The sequence below is a fragment of the Gallus gallus genome, chromosome Z (genome assembly GCF_016699485.2).
Source record: "Gallus gallus isolate bGalGal1 chromosome Z, bGalGal1.mat.broiler.GRCg7b, whole genome shotgun sequence".
Classification (NCBI taxonomy): Eukaryota; Metazoa; Chordata; class Aves; order Galliformes; family Phasianidae; genus Gallus; species Gallus gallus.
Window position 1 is genome coordinate 79,985,080 of NC_052572.1, and position 17,745 is coordinate 80,002,824.

The 17,745-nt window shown below is 53.7% G+C and overlaps 1 long non-coding RNA gene and 1 pseudogene across 1 annotated transcript; both read left to right on the plus strand.

The window, feature by feature from the left end:
- LOC112530760 overlaps positions 1-17,745 on the plus strand; it is an 851,315-nt pseudogene that overhangs the window by 492,688 nt on the left and 340,882 nt on the right.
- On the plus strand, positions 14,735-15,115 carry LOC112530557. The gene is made up of 3 exons (XR_003072260.2): positions 14,735-14,758; positions 14,859-14,960; positions 15,057-15,115. It is a non-coding gene; the product is annotated as an uncharacterized LOC112530557 (long non-coding RNA).

Here is a 17,745-nt window from a genome sequence, read left to right on the forward strand (position 1 = left end):
CCGTAGCTCTTGCTTTGAACTTAGGGCTGCATTTTGGCTCTACCAGGCATCCCTGATAGCCACACGGCTAAGCATACCTTAGTGAAGATTTCTGTAACTTCTGAGGTTACCCCATTGTTTGTCCCTGTTTGCATTAAAGCCAGACTTACCATTTTCAGTCAGTTCATCTTGTTTGACCCTTAGCACCAGTGTTATTGAATTGACTCTCTGCATCCATTTGTTCTGATGAGTCTTGCCAGAGGAACGGTTTTGGAGAACCTGGCATCTACAGGCATGTATGTATTCCTCCTTATTTTCTCAGCCTCTCTTGAAGTGATCCCAAAAGGGAAGCCTTTTCTTGTTGGGCAGTAGCTCCGACTTGTGTTGCAAAATCATCTCCGGGCGGTAAGAGGCACCCGTGCCCACCGGAAAAGAAACCTCTTTCTCCTGCTCTCCTAGCTGCGATTTCACCGGTGGATTTGCTAGGAATAACTTCCCAGGTTGCCATTCTTCAGCTTTTGCAATCAGAGATGGTTGGATTTCTGCACCGCTGTCTCATTTCCCTGCAGTTGGCACAGTGCTTTTGCTCCAGCGGGGCTGGAACCCTCTCCCTCCACGGGCTCTTCCCGGCTCCTCCCCTACCTCTTTCTGAGGGGACCTCTGGGTCCTAGGGCTCTACTCTACACCGCAACAGGAACAGCTGTTGCTCTTCCCAATGGCCTTACTATCTCTGTTCCTCAATCCGTTTTTTTCCTTTCTCTTGCTCAGCTCTCTTTGGATCTACCACCCTGTTCCACCTTGCTCATCTTGGCCTTCCTCAGCCTGCGTCCTTCTGCAGCTTTTCCCTTCCCAAAGTCTCAGCACTACATAAACAACTAGCATGACATTTCAGTTTCACCTCCTCCTCTCCTCCCCGGAGATTTCCAGTGTTAACAGTGGAATTTTGGGTTTCCGAGATCTCTGCACGTGAAGGCTATTCTCACTGCCAGTGCCCCATCCTCTGCACCTCCCCCCCTTTGCATGTAATGCTGTTTACAACACCACTCTCTGTGCGGGTCCGGGGCGGGGAGGGGGTGTGGGGGGTTGCTCTCCTGCCAGTGCAGATACACTCACTTTCTCTGTAACCCTTTTTCCTTTGTCCCCTCTTCATCCCCTCAGTTACACTTCCACATACCCTCAGTCATGCTTCTGTTTCCCATTAGCAATTACACTTACTTCTGCCATGAAAACCGTTTGTCCCATTCACTTCAGAACCCACCAATCATACAGCACAGTTCTTCAGTGTCCATAAACACCCAGTACTTAGTCTCGTGATGAGAGCACTCCATTCTAACAACTGGTCATGTTACTTTATGGACCTTCCTTCCTTAAGAAAAACAGGAACTGTAAGAAGGTATGATAGTTACGGGTCCCCTTCCGATGCCGCTTCTCATCATCTTCTAACTTCCACATTAAGCACCACTGATTGCAATACTTGGTGAGAGTTTCCTTCCTCAGGGTGCCTCCAGGTTCCCCTGCAGTATCCCACCAGTGTGCCAGTGCACATCCCAACGGGGCTTCTTTGGGAATTTCCTTCCCCTGGGAGCCTCCCACGATGTTGACCAAATTCTTCTTGATTCCTCATTTCCTCAGAGTTTCCACAGGCAACCCTGGACACCGCCTACTGATCTTGTTCAGATGTGAACACTTGGATCTCACAGATCTCACAGAAGCCTGACCACCTTCCTTGACACGCTTCCCCGCAATCAGAAGACAGTACTATGCAAACAGGCTGACCCTCATTCCCTGCAAGGAACGCATCTCACTCACACCACACTCACTCTGATCTTTAGAACAAAAGCCATGGTTTCGACGTAGGCCACAATGCTGACGACGTCTTTTAGCTGGCATCTTCATAAGGCTAGTACATGAGTCAGTAAGCTTTCAGGTTTCTCGGAAAGTCAGCTGGACCTGAAATGATTAGATCCACGGTACGGAACACTCAGCAGATGGTGATAACAATTACACAACCTAGAACTCCCACTCCTATCTCGCTGTTTCCAGAAAAAGGAGGGAGAGCTGTTGCTCTTCCCTTGCGTCTGACTTGCAGGTCCCCTTCCCCAGGCATCCTGTGAGGCCCTTCTCAGAGTCTCTAACTGCAGGGTCCCGTTCTCACTCTTCAGGCTTTGAGACATGCCTTCCAGTTGCACGTTGTGTTCTTTGTTGTGTTGACCTCTTGAGCTCCAGCCCTAAGGGAGGATCCGAGCGGTAGCGCAGAAGGAACGGTTTAGAGTGGAAGTGCACTGCAAAGGGCCGGAGGCAGCAGGAGCAGGGAAGTGATCATCGCCACTGTACTGCACTCAGCACTGGTGAGTCCTCTCCTTGAGTAGTGTGTTCAGTTCTGGGCCCCTGACTAGAAGGGGGACCCTGAAAGCCTGCAGTGTGTCCAGAGAAGCGCAATGAAGCTGTGAGGGGTGTAGAGCACAAGTGTGATGGGGAGCGGCTGGGGGAAGTGGGATTCCTTAGTGTGGAGAAGAGGAGGCACAGGGAAGACCTTCTCCCTCTGTCCAGTTACGTGACGAGAGGTTGTGTTGAGGTGGGGGTGGTCCTCTTCTCCCGTGGAACTAGTGCTAGGATTAGAAGGAATGGCCTCAGGTTGCATGAGGGGAGATTGAGGTTGGATGGGAAGTACAACTTCTCCCAGTGGGTGGTCAGCCGCTGGAGCGGGCTGCCTGGGGAGGTGATAGAGTTCCTGTCCCTGCAGGTGTTCAAGGGACACTGGATGTTGTAGTGAGGGACGTGGCTTAGTGGGAAGGAAATGGTGGTGGTAGGTGGGTGTTTGGACTGGATGATCATGGAGGTCTTTTCCAACGTTGCTGATGCTATGATTGTAGGAGAGGCATCTGCTGGGTGAGTGCTTTGCTGGGTGAGCGTCCCCCTGCTGGAAAGCAGGCAGCTGTGGTCTTTGCAGACAGCCACATCCACGGGGATTGGAGGCTTCTGAACCGGAACCTTGTCTTTCCCGTCTCGTGCCCGCTAAGTCACGTTGTTTGAAAGCAGCACCTTGGTGGCAACCTTGATTTCTGCAGCCTTCTCTGAGCTTTGTGCCACGAGAGCTGTGCCGCTTCTCCCTGTGATGTGAGAGGGTCTGGAAGGCCCTGCAAGAAGTCTGGGTAGGTGATGGCAGTGTCTCTTCCTTTCCCCGCCGGTGCTGGACATAGCGGGGAACGGGAGTGGGGGACATCCCAGCAGTGGATTCCTACCTCAGCAGAACGGAAGGGCTGTTCTGATGGGTGTAGTTGAAGTGGAGTGAGTCTGAGGCTGATGAGAGAAACGAGGGGCCTGTGAAAAAAAGGAGCATGCTGCATTTTGTGGCGCAAGATGTTCTGGGAACTGCTGGTAACAGTGCCCACAGACTTGGATGAATCTTCAGTCGGGTGCAGGGACGCGTAATGCTCATCGTAGATGTCACGCTGACAGCAGCAGTAGAGAGACAAATTTCATAGGGCTGCATGCTTTTTTTTTTCCTTTTGTTTCAGTCCTAGCCGTGGAAGCATAGAAGCGTTACCCAGACCAATTGAGCATTTGCCACCTGGGCTTTCTACCAATGCCATAGGCAGTGGAAGTCAGCATCGCAAGCATCCGTGAGAGCCCTGCAAAAGACTGGTGAGAGTTACCCTGGCGGCCTCCTTTGGCAACCTCAGGTCTCTGTAAGCTCTCAAGCTGTGTCGTAAGTCCCCCCGTGGTGCTGACTCAGCTCTCCCTGTCTTTGGTGTAGGAGAGCTGGTCTTGAACTCCTTCCTGTTTCCTGCCTATCATCTGCTCCCTGCTTTGCCCATGGCCCAGCGAGCCTTTTATTCCTCGCCCTCAGATTTGCACGTGTGGATGAGAGCATCTGCTTATGTACATGTGCACTTATGACAGTGCACTGCACGTCTGCTGCCATTGCTTTGCAGCCCTCGTGTGGTGGAGCACCACAGAGTCCTTTGCTTACTCCCCCCTTCCCGGTGGGATGGGGGAGAGAATTATGGGGGAAAAAAAAAGAAGGTGGAACTCATATGTTGAGAGAAATCTCTTTCCAAAGGTAGAGAAAAGGACAGAAGTAATGGATGCACGCACACACACACACACACACATATATATATGAATGTATGTAAGAAGTGATGTAGAAGCAGTGGCTCAGCACCTCCCAAGCAATGGGCAAGCAGAGGAAGAGAGTGAGATGAGCTCCCACCCCGTCCATAACCCCTTCCACCTGATGTCATATGGTATGGAATATCCCTTTGGCCCGTTGACATCAGCTGTCCTCATTTGGTTTCCTCCCAGCTCCTTCTTGAGAGCTTTGCTGAGAACGGCCTTGGCTCTGTCCAGGTCTGCTTCTCAGAAACTATAAACACGAGAGTGTTCTCACTGTCATAGCATCATAGCAGACACTGAAGAAAAATGGATCCCACCTGAGACTAAGACAGCCCCCCAGTGTCCGTGCAGCGAGCCGTGTGGGGCTGCAGGTCGTGCATTTCCCTGGCAGCATTGGCCAGGGGTGCTGGGGAGGTTTGCGTGCTCAGCTTGGGCATCGCGCTGCTGTGCCTGTCAACACAGCATGCTTCGTGCTCTCCAAGCAACAGAACAGCGTTTCATCAACAAGGTGCCGAAATATTTACTGGAACCAGATGCATTTGTGTCTCTGAGGCTGGGTTTACCCAACGAGCTCTTCTCGAAGGAGCTGTTTTGATTCCCTTTGTCCGTGTGCGAGATGCGCTTATCCCACTTGTGTTCTGTGCTTTGGTATTACTCTTGGTGGGCAGAAGGAGCTGGTGGATTCAGCAGCAGTAGATTCTGTTGGTTTCCTCTCTGCTGCTTCATCCCTGGAGCTTGCTGCTGCACGGAAGAGTACAATCGTGTTTATCCCAAGGCTGCTGTAAAGGGGAGCCCGGTTGGCGTAGCAGTGATCAGCAGCTAACGGGCTGTGCAGAGGAGGGCTTTGCAGAAGGAGCAGGAGTGCCTGCGTCCATCTGTATCCTCGGATACGTTCTGGCAGTGAGGCAGCAGCTGTGGCCACAGTGACTGAATGCAGACTTGGCAAGACCCCCAAGGCTTGGGGCTGCCACGTGGCGTTTCCTAGCCCTACCCTCCTTTATATGCCTGGCAAAGCACAGCCACCCTGCACCCAGGGCAAGCGTTTGTCTTAGTGTCATGTTTCACGCTATCTTGTGAAGCTCAGGCACTGGGGGCAGCTTCCCCCCAAAGAAAAGGAGGAGGAAATGAGGTCGTCATGGAAGCCAAAAGGCAAAAATGCACTCGGGAAAGAAACTGTCGAAGCAGTCTAGTAGTAGTACTATGTATTTCTCTTCCTTTATTTCCATCCAGGTGAAAGAGATGGCTGCTCTAAGCCGCCCGTGGATGCAAAGAAGGACCCTAGTGTGGATTTGCCATAGGCCCAGCAAGAGGCTCAACAGCACCAAGCTCCGGGTCCTGCACTTTGGTCCCGACAAGCCCATGCCAGCTTCTCCAGGATTTGGCTGGGATGGAATTCCAACCACGCACTGATTTCTCGAACGCTGGGGTGCCCTTTTGGAATCCTGTGGTCTTGTGACGTGGTCTTGCCTCCCCACCTTGTCCGTCCATGGTGGAGCAGCCGGGTGGCCCTTAGTGATGTCATAAGCGGCTAGAATGAGGGGAGGAGCAGCGCGTGCTGCTTCCCTTCATTGGAGCGCTTGAGCTCGGCGTGAGTACGTGGCTTGTTGCACTTGTGCATCTACTGAGTCCGTTTGTCTTCATCCCGTCTTGCGCAGCGCCTTGTAGGTAAGCTGAGACGGTGCGGGATAGACGGGTGGGCAGCGAGGGCTTGAGAAGTGCTGGCTGGCGGAGCTCCTAGGATCATATTGCTTCATCTGGACCATCAGACGCCATTTTCCCCCAGGCCATCACTTCCAAAGCCATCCATCAAGGATGGCATTTGTCCACGGTTTTTCCCTCGCCTTCCTTGCTAAATTGTGCAAGGCTCACTGACCTGCTCTTTCTCCCTCCCCTGCCCACCCTCCGCCTGCTCCCTTGGTGCAGCTTTTGCTCGTGGAAGATCAGAGCAAAGTGACAAGGAACGGCTGCGGGTTCGAGGATCTTGCTTCTCCCTTGTTCTGATCTCTTGCCAGGTACGTGCCATGTTTTGTATTGCCACATGGTTCAGCAGCCCGTGTTTAGTCACACCGTGTGTAGTAACACAGCCTCGTCCAGCTGAAATGCAGCTCTGGTCACGTGTGGGTTTTTTCCACTTCCTCTCCAGCTCAACCCTCAGCAGGATGCTGCCTGTAGTGCTGGGAGCAGCTAGTGTGAAGGAAGGCAATCCCTTAGGCAAAGAGCCCTAGCCGCAGTCTTGTGCAGAGCTGCAGCAACATGAGCCAGGGGCACAAGCGTGCATGCTTTGGCTGTGTGAGTGTGCCCGACAGCTGTAGGGAGCACAGCAGAGATGCAGGCAGAGGAAATGCGTGGGCAAGGCTGCGGCCGGCGCTGGTGGTGAGGCTGCTGCTGGGAGCCGGGGGCTGGGGAGCAGCTCCAGCCCCAGCAGTGACACCTCTCCCTGGCCTGCTACTGTGCTCTCAGCGTGCTGCGGGCAAATGCATCTGCTGCTTTGTGCCAGAGTCCCCATCTGCTAGCAGAGGGACAGCGACTTGGTCCAGTGCTGCGTATTGCAACGGCTGTCCCGTTTGAATAGACTGCACAAGTGGTTGTTTCTAGAAGTAGTTCTGAAGAAGTCTCTTGATCCAGTGCTGTGTGAGCACAGGAAATGTGTTTCTTTTCTGTTGCAGCTTGTCGCGCCTGCTGTGATGGGCATCGCGAGCAGCGAGATCAGCCGTGGGCCTGACCGGGCGTTGACGGAGGTACAGTGTGAAGCTCTGCTTGGTCTCTGTTCCCTGCCTTGAGCCAGCAGAATGAGCCACCGGTGTGCTCTCCTGCTTTTCAAGAGAGAGAGCATCCTTCCGGCTCTCTCGGTGTCCCTGAAGAGCTGCCTTAAAAGCTTCATTTCCTTGCTAGTGGCATCGAGATGGCACCCTGAAATCCTCCTTGTTTGTCCTCAGCTCCTCACCATGGCCTGTGCTCTCTGTTTCAGCCTGAGAACCAGGGGAAGCCCTTGCTGGTCCATGAGGAGTCATCTCTTAATATTCCAGCTATTGCTGCTGGCCATGTTATTAAGAGATACATTGCCCAGGCAGCGGATGAGCTCTCCTTGGAGGTAAGCAGATAAAGAAGGCGTTCCTTGTTGTCACGGCCAGAAGAGTATACCGTGTGAATGCATCAGGAATATTCTCAGACACCTTCAGAATGCCTTGTGAGGCGAAGCCCAGAAGATGCAGGTCCAGATAGGACTTGCACTGGGTTGGATGCAGGGAGGAGTTCAGCCATGTCTAAAAGATGGTTTCATATGGCATGCTTGCACTGTATTCTGTCTGGTGTGTAAGGCAGTGACTCTTGTACCTCCACGTTCAGCTTTCCCACGGGAAATGCCTGAAGAGCTGCCCCGGTGCAATTGCTCTCAAGCTGTGCGCTCTTTGGCAGTGCAGAAGAAGGGTGCCATTTCAGCTGTGCTTTCCTCCCAGCTGTGCTGACGCTGGGATTGATGTTGCAATGTCTTGCAGGTGGGAGACCTGGTGTGCATTACTGCTATGCCAGCAAAGGAGCAGAGCCCCTGGTGGAGAGGCAAGCGTGGCTTTCAGGTAGGCACAAGCTTCAGACTCCTGGGCGCAATTGCAGTCAAGTGAGGAACGTCAGCTTCGAGCTGCTCGGCCCTGCACAGGGTGGCTTCTGGACGTCAACAGCTTCCCTGTGTCGCTGTCAGAGGACTTTCCCTTTGGCTCTGGGCTTGGGTGGGAAACTGTCTCCTCATGTGACTTAGAAGCAAGAGCCTCTCGTGCTCAATACGCAGTCAGGAGTTGACCATCTCTGTCCTTAGTACAAGCACGGAGGACAGAGCCATTCTTGTGCGGAACCAAGTATTGCTTTTGTAGGTCTTCTGGCTGCAAATGTTGAATGAGGGTTACTTTTCTGCAGGCCATTCTTTCTTGGTGCAACAGTTGAGGCCTGAGAAATGCTGCATTCAGTATTCCATCCGTCTTTTTGTTCTTGTTCCAGGTTGGGTTTTTCCCCTGGTGAGTGCGTGGAGCTCATTAGTGGAAAACTTCCTGAGGCCCTCATCAATTCAGCGCCAAAGCCAGGTACGGATGTTACATGTGATGGCGCGGGGAAGTCAAATGGAGTCTTTTTCTGGGTGTGTTCTGTGTTGAATACCTCCTTTATCCATCCCACGTTCTCCTCTGTGTTGATGATCCTTCCTGCATCCCACGGGGCAGTAGGGCTGCTGTTTTGTAGGCAGTGAGAATGAGGGCTTGGGCAAATGCTCGAATCCTTGTAGAATGCAGTGTTGGCAATGTTCTTGCCGCTTTGACGCGCTCTGTAGAATGTGTTTCCGCTCAGCCTGGTCCCACTGAGCCCAACCTGAAATGAACTGGTTTCTTCCTTTTGTTGTGCAGTGCCAAAGAAGCGTGGCAAGCTCCTCAGCTTCCTTCGTTCCTTCGTGAAGGCCCGCCCAGAGGAACCGAAGCAGCGGGAGATGGAGCTGGAGAAGGAGAAGGAAGGGGTGTTTGGCTGTGACCTGGGAGAGCATCTTCTCCACTCTGGCCGTGATGGTAAGGAACAGCCCATTCCTGAGAGCTTCCTCCTCTGTTGGGCATGTAAAGATGAAAGAAAGGGAGATCATGTCTAGCAAGGGGCAGGTTGATAGCGGTGGAGAAACGTGAAATGGGAGTTGATGGCTGCAAGGGAAGCTGAGGCTAATGCTCATAGGAGGCCGGCACACTTGTATTTGCTTAAAGCCAAAGGTGTAAGCCAATGCCCACGCTAGCCTGAAAACCAAGGAAGCCTTTTGGCCCAAGAGAGTGTAGTGCGTCAGTTTCCTAGCTCTTCTGGACATGAGGTCTCACGCCTCCATTGCGGTGGGAGCTGTGATGGGACTTGTGGCAGTGTCTCTGGCTTCCCCAGAATTACTTTCTGCAGGCTGCTTGGCAGGTCCTGGCATTTCTTGAAAGCCAAGAACACGTCCGTGTCCAGTTTTGTCCCCGGCTCCTGCCTGTCTGCGCCGTCTGCGACAGCCTTCTTTCTCCTCTACGGAGGAGGCAAGCAGTAGCCTGGCTGGGCTTAGTGGATGGGATGTGACAGGGGCAGCGGCTGAAGCAGGACTTGAATCAGGAGCTCAGCTAAGCGCTGGCCCTTGTTCTGTAGTCCCCCAGGTCGTGCAGAGCTGCGCTGAGTTCATTGAGCAGCACGGCGTGGTGCAGGGGATCTACCGCCTGTCCGGCGTGGCGTCCAAGATCCAGAAGCTGCGGTAAGAGTGCTTCTGGACTGTATGTTGTCTTGCTTTGGAGTTGTTTTCCTCTTTCTCCAAGCCCTCTGTTTTTGTGTCCTTCTCTCCAGCCATGACTTTGAGTCGGAGCAGATTCCGGAGCTCACCGTCCGGGACATTCACAGCGTGAGCTCCCTGTGCAAGATGTACTTCAGGGAGCTCCCGAGCCCTCTGCTGACCGAGCAGCTGCATGGCAAGTTCTCGGTAAGCACAAGGCAATGGCCTTCATGTCCCTCTTCGTGGCCTGTCCCATCCACACACACGCCTGCGCACCTTTTTTTGGTCTTTTTTCTGTTGAAGTTGGGGTTTTGATGGACATCCAGTGGGTGTCTCTGTACAACAAGCAGCTCGTGCTTCCTGCACACCGGGTGCACCGTAACACCTGGTGTGTGCATCCTGCCATTGGAAATGTGGGAGATGGGAGCAGCAGTGCCCTCTGCAGCTCTGAGGCCCTTTTTCTGTTAGCCCCATACGCTTGACTCGCATGATGTGTGTCTCATTCCCTTTCTGCTTTCTTCCAGGACGCTGTTTGTGCCGGTACAGATGAGGAGCGGTTGCTCAGAGTGCAGGAGGTCATCCAGCAGCTGCCTGCAGCCTCACTACAGGTCAGAAAACTGCTGCCCTCAGTCTGGGGAGCTCAGCCCTGCTGCACTTCAGAGGGCGATGATGCGATGGCAGGCTTTGTGTCACGCTGGCAACGTGATGCCTGTGTGTGTTGAAGTGGTGGATGGCTGCGTGGGGTGAATGGATTGGGTCAGCTCCTGGGCACGGGGGCACGGCTGGTGCAGCTGATGGCTGCGGCTGTGCTGTGCTGGGGCTTGGTGCTGCAGCGTGGCACTTGGGAAAGCTTGATCTACTTGCTAGTAGCAAGAACAAGCAGTGGCATGAAGTGAGGTTTGTTTGGTGAATGTGAGCCCGGCGTGCTCAGTGGTGCTGAAGGTTTGGCTCTTGCTTTCCAGGACGCTGGAGTACCTGATGAGACACTTGGCTTGTCTCGCTGGGAGCTGCTCCATCACAAACATGCCCGCTAAGAACTTAGCGATTGTGTGGGCTCCCAACCTCTTCAGGTAAACTTCTTTTTCCGTCTCAGCACAAGGCTTAGATCTGTTCTCCCCACGGGCACACTTTGGAGAGGAGGACAATTTGTGCTCTCTTGGTTTTGTCAGATGGGGCTGGTGTGTCCTTGATCAGCCGGGAGAATGTCTTCAGTGGCATCACTGCTTGCCCACTGCGGAAGTCTCCAGAGCCCAACTGGACAGCCTTTGGCTGCCCAAATGCAGACGTGGGGAAACGATCTCGGGTCAATGACTTCTCCAATCTGCCTTTTCTACAGATCCCAGCAGAACGAGGCTGCCTGCGCCAGCGGAAGAGCTGCCTGCGTGGAACTGCAGAGGCAGTCGGACTGTGGTGGAGTTCCTCATCAACCACACCGACGTCCTCTTCTGCTCCAGCTCCACGTCAGGCAGTCGGAGATGGAGCAGGTGAGCGTCTTCCTGCATGAGCTTTGTCTTGATGAGACACCTTGATCAAATGCAGGCCTTCTCCAGGATTGTTGAGATACGCTTTTGCTATCGAGGGGCCAGCAGATTTGTGGGCTTAGATGAGAATATGGCATCCCTGTGGCTGGATGCGGAGAATGTCCAAGCCCAAAGTTGAGCATGAGAAAACCGTCCCTGTCATGGTGATGTTTTGCGTGCAGGTGAAGCTTGATGAAAGGGTTTTGACCTCCTCTTCTTTCACTTGATCAGGATAAGCAAGGCTGAGAGATGTGCGGCACCTCCTCCAGAACTGTGATGGCTGTGCCTGCTGCTTTCTGATCCTCCCTCTTAGCTGTGGTCTTCCCTTCCAGGGCGCAGTTCTCCATCAGGTCCCAAGTCTGTGCAGGTGTCTTCTCCTGCCACCAAGCTGCTCACCGTGGAGGAGGCACAGGCACAGAGGGGAGGCCACAGCAGCTCTCCCGCTGTGACAGAGAGCAGGGACATGGAAGTGGAAGAAGGCCCCGCAGCTGCGCGGGGGAAATTCCACACAAGTCATTGACTTTCCGTCTGAAAGGTAAAGAGGACTTTCTTTTCCAGCAGCTTCCTATCAGACTTGATTCGGTGGGCTTTTGTGGGTTTTTCTCCACTACTTGCAAGAGCAAAAACTTGCAGAAAGTACGTGACACCAATGGTGCGTGTGGTGGTGTACTGAATGTCCCCTCCCTTTGGACTCTGAGGTTCAACTAACAGGCATGCTCTGCATCTGGGTTGACATGGCTGAGGGGAATGTAGCCAGCAAGACTCCAGGGCTGAGCTCTAGGAATGGAACCTCAACCGTGTGAATCAGAGCGAGCTTCTAAGTTGTGTTTCAGCAGGAAGCAGGCAGTGCTAGGAACAAGCAAGTGTTGCCAAGAGCTCAGGGCAGCTCTTCCCTCACCCGGCACCATGCACGACTCACACCGCTCCCTCTTTTCTCCCTCCAGACCAAGTCCACCCAGCAGGGTGAAGGAATCCCCAGCAGTGCAGTTGGTGTTCCTGTTTCAGGCCTGAGAAAACCATCCTCTGTGGCCAAACGCCAACTGCAGCGCGACTGCCAGGGAGCCCTCGGAAACAGAGGTGGTGGTCCTGGCAGGTAAGGGTGCACATCCAGCTGTCAAAACCCTGCTTGTCAGCGCCATCGAATTCATGCTTGGAGTCCACACAAAAGAGAAAGACAAACAACAAAAGCGCAACAGTTCCTTTCGAGACAGTGCTCCTACTGTTGCTATTGTCCTCTTGGCTTTGTCCTGCTGCCACTGCATAAGCAAATCTCAAGAACCACTCTCATCATTCAGCTTGTGCAAGTTTGCCACTAACTGTTTGCCTGTGTATCTACTCCTTCCTAGGTGAACCGAGCCCTCGTCCACGCAGAAGAGCCAGAGCGTATAGCGATGGTTCACTGTGTGCTTCCATGTATGGCAGAGCTGCTAGGAAGCACGAATCGCTGCGGCTCGGATGAGAGCCTTCCATATAACATCAGTGAGGGAATGAAGGTGCTCATCCAAGTGGAAGCCCTCATCTCTCCCGGCGGTGCAGAAGACGCTGACCTGAGCCTGCCAGAAACAACAGTCACCGAGCTGGACTGTGACGGGGCACCATTGCAGTGCAGCCCAGCCCAAGCACAGCCCGAGTGCCCCGACAGCAGCAGCTCCATGCAGGAGCAGGTCAGCGTCAGCCAGGAGGAGCCGAGCCTGGTGGAGGGGGACGTAGAATCAGAGCTCCAGTCCCAGGCACCGGGCAGCAGCACGAGCTCTGAGCCCCTCTCTCCTTCACCAGAGAGGATGAGTCCCATGTGTACACCGGACCTCTCACCAAAAGGCCCTCCTGGCTGTGAATGAATAAAAGCACGCTGGTGCTGGATCAACGCCTTGACTGCCTTCTGAGTCTTCATTCCCAGGGATTGGGATGGATGCAAGCAACAGCAAGGCAGCTCATGTTGCAAGGCTATGGCTGTGGGCTGTGCGTGCAGCAGAGCTGCGGGTTTGTTCCCATTTTGTCTGGCTGTGGGATGCCTGCAGCGAGAGCTGTGCTCCCGTAGTGTATGGTAGCAAAGAATCTCCAGCATCCGGGATGCTGCTCATGATCATGGCCAGCTTGCTGGCTGTGGCTTTGTGATGCTTTTGAGTGAGGGCTTTTGGATGCTCCTGGATGCCTCGGCTGGTCCCTGCCAACTCTCTCCTCTCTCCCGCCGTGTCCATTCCTGGCTCCCAGCTACGAGCTGGCCCTGCAGAGCATCTGCAGCCCTGTCAGCATCAGCATCCAGCAGCGGCAGGAGGAGCTCCCCGTGAGCAGCATCTGCCCGTCCCTCCCCCGGGCTCTCATTGGTCAGCGGCAGCTCTGTCCCTCCCCCGGGCTCTCATTGGTCCGAGGCATCTCTGTCCGTCCCCCGGGCTCTCATTGGTCAGCGGCAGCTGTGTCCCGTCCCCCTGCGTCTCATTGGTCAGTGGCAGCTCTGTCCCTCCCCCAGGCTCTCATTGGTCAGCGGCAGCTCTGTCCCTCCCCCGGCGTCTCATTGGTCAGCGGCAGCTCCGCCGGCTCCCATTGGCTGAGCCGCCGTGCGCGGGAGCGGCCGTTGGGAGCCGGCAGTGTCAGGCGCGGCTCTCGTCAGCGGAGCGCCGCACCGGCAGCCCGGGCCGCCCCGCAGAAGAGCGCGGCGTCAGCCGGAGCTGTCCGGGCAGCACCGAGCCGGAAGCCGCTGCACAACGGGAGCGAATGCTGAGGACAGCTCCGCCGGAGGTGTGCGGGAGAACGGGAGCGGGAGAGGGAGGGGAGTCCTGCGCGGCCCCCCAAGCACAATGCCCTCCCCTCCCCCCTGGAACTGCGGTGGGGTTGGGCTGTGGGATTGGGATGAGGGCTGTGGGATGTGGCTGGGGGATGGGTGGTGGGATTGGGACGGATGGAGGCCTCGGGTCCCCCAGCGCCACAGTGCTGCTGGCAGCATGTGAACCATGCCCCCCCCCCCACCCCCAACCACTCCAGCGCTGCTCCCGGTGCCCCCAGACCCATTTCAGCCCCCCATAAGCGGGGCTAAGGCGGGCCTGTGGCTACTGGGGGCTGTGGGGAGGCTATAGGGGGATATGGGGCTGCTGTAGGGGGCTGTGCAGGGACTGTAAAGGTGTATGGGTCTAGTAAGGAGCTGAGGGGGACTCTAGGGGGGATCTGGGGCTGTGGTGAGCCATCGGAGGATTTGTGGCTATAGGTGGCTGTGGGGAGGTTCTGGGCGGGGGGGTATATAGTCAGGCTGCTCAGGGAGGTTGTGGATTGTCCTTCTCTGGAGATACTCCAAACCCATCTGGATGCCTACAGTACAGCCAGCTGTATGGAGCCTTTTTTGCAGGGGGGAAGGGTTGGACTCAGTGATCTCTAGAGGTCCATTCCAGCCTCTACAGTTCTGTGATTGTGTGACTGTAATCATTGCTTCTTGCAGCAGTAGAGTGTTTCAGACGAGGAGAAAAAGATGGTGGCCCTGAACTGTCTTTCTGTGGATGGTAAAGCTGTGCTGAGAACTGGGCTGACTACTGCAGCTGAAAATGCGTGCCAAGTGTGCAGACGCAGAGGAATAACTTTTCCGTGTAGGTTGAGCTTGTGTAAGGTAGGTGTCCTTGCTAGGTGAGCTTCTGCTTTAAAGCATCAATTTGTAATTTTAAAAGTAAGGTTGCCAGTTCTTTTTTTCCCCAAGTGATTTTTTAGCCGGGAGAGATTGAAGGTGCTGTTTGGTGATGGAAGACGGAGAGAGGAAAAGCAAGTAGAAGGCATGCTGTGCATAGCCACCACATGCCATGGGCATCGTTGTCGTTCTGCACAAAGGAGGAGCAGCTCAGCAAGCTTGGCCTGGGCCGTGGGAGGGAGCATACAGACATCTGGACCAAGCGGAAACGAGTTAGTTGTGCAGGTTGGTTGTTTTCTGCTGTTTGTCCCACGTCCTGTTGCTCAGTGGTAGATCTGTTCACGTTCAGTGCTGGCAGGAATGTCCCCGAGCATTTTTCTTTCAGCTGTCGCAACGCTTTGATCCCCTGCTGCTTGGTTGGGGTGTTTGAGAAATGATGCAGGTGCTGATGTGCAGCCAGGCTTTGGGGCTGAGTCTGCAGAGCAGGGTATGTGTGTGGCAGGAGTGAGGCTTGTGGGGGAGCAGGCCAGGTGGAATCCAGTGTGCTTTGCTCTTGTTCTCAGTGCTTGTTTTTGCTCAGGAGGGCAGGTGGTGAACCTCATGAAGCAATGCCTGCAGACGGGGTTTGCAGAGCAAGAGGTCCTGCAGGCCTTGTGTGACGCCCATGGAGCTGTAGCGAGGCTGCGTCAGTGTAAAAGAGCAGAAATCCCTGGAGGCGTGAAGGTGAGCTGTGGGCTCCAGTAGTGCAGGAGGGGATGTACGTGCTCAGGGTTTGGCTGCTTCTGCGTGTGTTAAGTGAGTGTGATAGCACTGATTGGTCTGTTTGAGTGTATGGAACAAGTGTGCAATCCTTTGTGCTGGAGTCGTGTGAAAGGAGTCCTATGTGTTTGTGACCTGACGTGAAGCCAATGGGTATCACTGAGGAGTAGGGGAAGGGGATGAGGGGAGGCAAGCTGGCAAGAGGATGAAGCGTAGGAACAGGAACCTCTTTGGCCGATCTGACGTGCTGCCATTCTCTTTTTGAATTAGGAATCTCTGTTTGCTTTTTAATGAAGAACAATCTCATTGTTAATCTTGTGAGCGAATTCATTCAGGCCTGTTAGTTGGTGTTGTTCTCTCCATAGTGCTGCAAGTGAAATGGATACTTCTGGTGTGATGGGCGGCCCCCTCCCGCCTTTGCAGATCAACCAAGTTGGCAAGGCCTGGCTCTTGTTGGTGAGCCGTGCCCAAGGTGAGAGAGGTACTCTTCTGGGCTTGACGTGCGTCAATCAGACCGTATAGCCGGTATAGGATATAGAGCAGGTATGTGTTTCTTGGTGACGCGCGTACTCCCTGGTGCAAGGGGGATCACTGCACCCAACTTGCACACTGTCAGGAGAAATGGTGCTATAGATGTAGGTAGATTGAACTAATAGCTAATCAGTAGTTGACAGGAATTCGGAGACATATTCATTCCATTCCTGAGAGCCCATTAGCATGCAGTCCCTTCCCCCCTTGCGCGTGCGTAGAAGGTCGTGATGATGAAGGCTTGTAGTCTTCCTCGCGAAGGCTTGTGGTCTTCCTCACTGCACACTTGTGACCCCGAAGGGAAGGCCATCCCCGAACCGGTTTCAGCTTGCCCTGTAGACATCTAATCAGCTCCCTGCCACGTGTTTTCGAGCTGCTCTCCAGCCCTTATCTCGATGGCCGTCATCCTCCTTGTTATTCCAGACCTAGTGTCTGTGAAAGTGCTTGGAATCCCTTGTTTTCTAACACTGTTTACCTAAACTCTCTCTATTTGCCTCTTATTTCTACTTTGTGCAGCTACTTTCCCTTTTCTTGCTGTGAGGCCCTTCTCTCTCTAAGTGCAGGCTCCTGTTCTCACTCTTCAGTTCCCCCTTGTTCTATAGTCTAGCAGGACTTCTACCTGCTAGATCATTTTGATTCTGTTCTACGTGTCCCAAAATAGGCCCCACTTCCCACCTTTGGCCTCAACGCATGTCTCTTCCATATCTCCTTTTTCTTTCTAGTACTCCGGCACAGGCAGGCAGAGCATCTCATCATGGCTATTAAGTATCCCGTAGTGCAAGTCCCTGTCCAATTTAAAGGTACTGCATTCCGTGCCTGAGCGTCCCCACATAACCACCATGTGGTATCCATGAGGTAACTGACATGGCCTGGCCATCTTTTCCTGAAGAGTGAACGATGCTCCCATCCCTACAATTCCGAGTATGTTCTTCTCTGAGAGCCAGTGTGACTCCTTATCGATTCTAGGATCACACCCCACACTTTGGTTCCACCCCCAACTACACCCTATGCCTGTCCAGTTCTGTCAGCCAATCCCCACCCCTCCTTTACCATCAGTTTTTCTGTCTGCAGAGATAGATCTAGTAGATTTAGTAACTAGTCAATGCAATGTAGGTCCCTTTTGTGGCTTGTCTTCTATCCCAAACTTACACTTTCCGTGCTCTAGCCAACCTGGAAGGGTCCAATGTAGTGCCACTATCCCATAAAGGGGCACCTTTCCCTCCCCTTTAGGGAGGGCATTGCATATCCAACAAGATTTGTTGAGAGCCTGGTTTTTTTTCTCAGTTCTTCTGAAGTAGCTCTTCTCTTGCCAAGCTGTGACTACTACCCCAGTGGCACTGACCATTCTGAAACTCTTCTCCGTGCTTTCGGATCCTGATTTTCAGTGGTCCTCTCTCTTGTGCTGTCCACTGTGGTCCTGGTGCTCTCTTCATGCAGGTACGATGTATCCACGGTGTAAGCCCCTCTACCTTGGCCATGGTCTATAAGGTGTGTGCAATTGCCAATCAATTCCCAGTCATGTGCTTCTTTGTTGGACCACCTTAGCAAATATGTGGGCCACGATCTGCTGAGAATGCTCCAGGAACCCCGAACCTTGGAATTAACAGCATGTAACAGCATTTTCGTTGCTTCCCGAGCCTTAGGAGTCCTCCAGGGAAATACGTCTGGCCATCCCCAAAAGTTATCAGTTAGTGCCAACATCCAGCAATCCCCCCCTTTTCTTGAGGGTTTCAGGAAGTCACTTTGTCACTGTTGCCCTGGAAGGTTCCCTTTCCCAATAGGGCCACTTGTAGCCCTTTGCTGGTACTAGGATCGTGCTTTGTAACCTCTGTTTACGGTTAGGAATTAAAGCCCTCTTCAACGACCTATTCTGCCCCGTGATCCACCATCTTCTCTCCACTTTCCGGTACGGTGTTTCCTTTCTGATGTCCTTGACAATGGATGGTAGCCACGCTCTTTGTTGATTTACATCAGGCTGTTTTTCC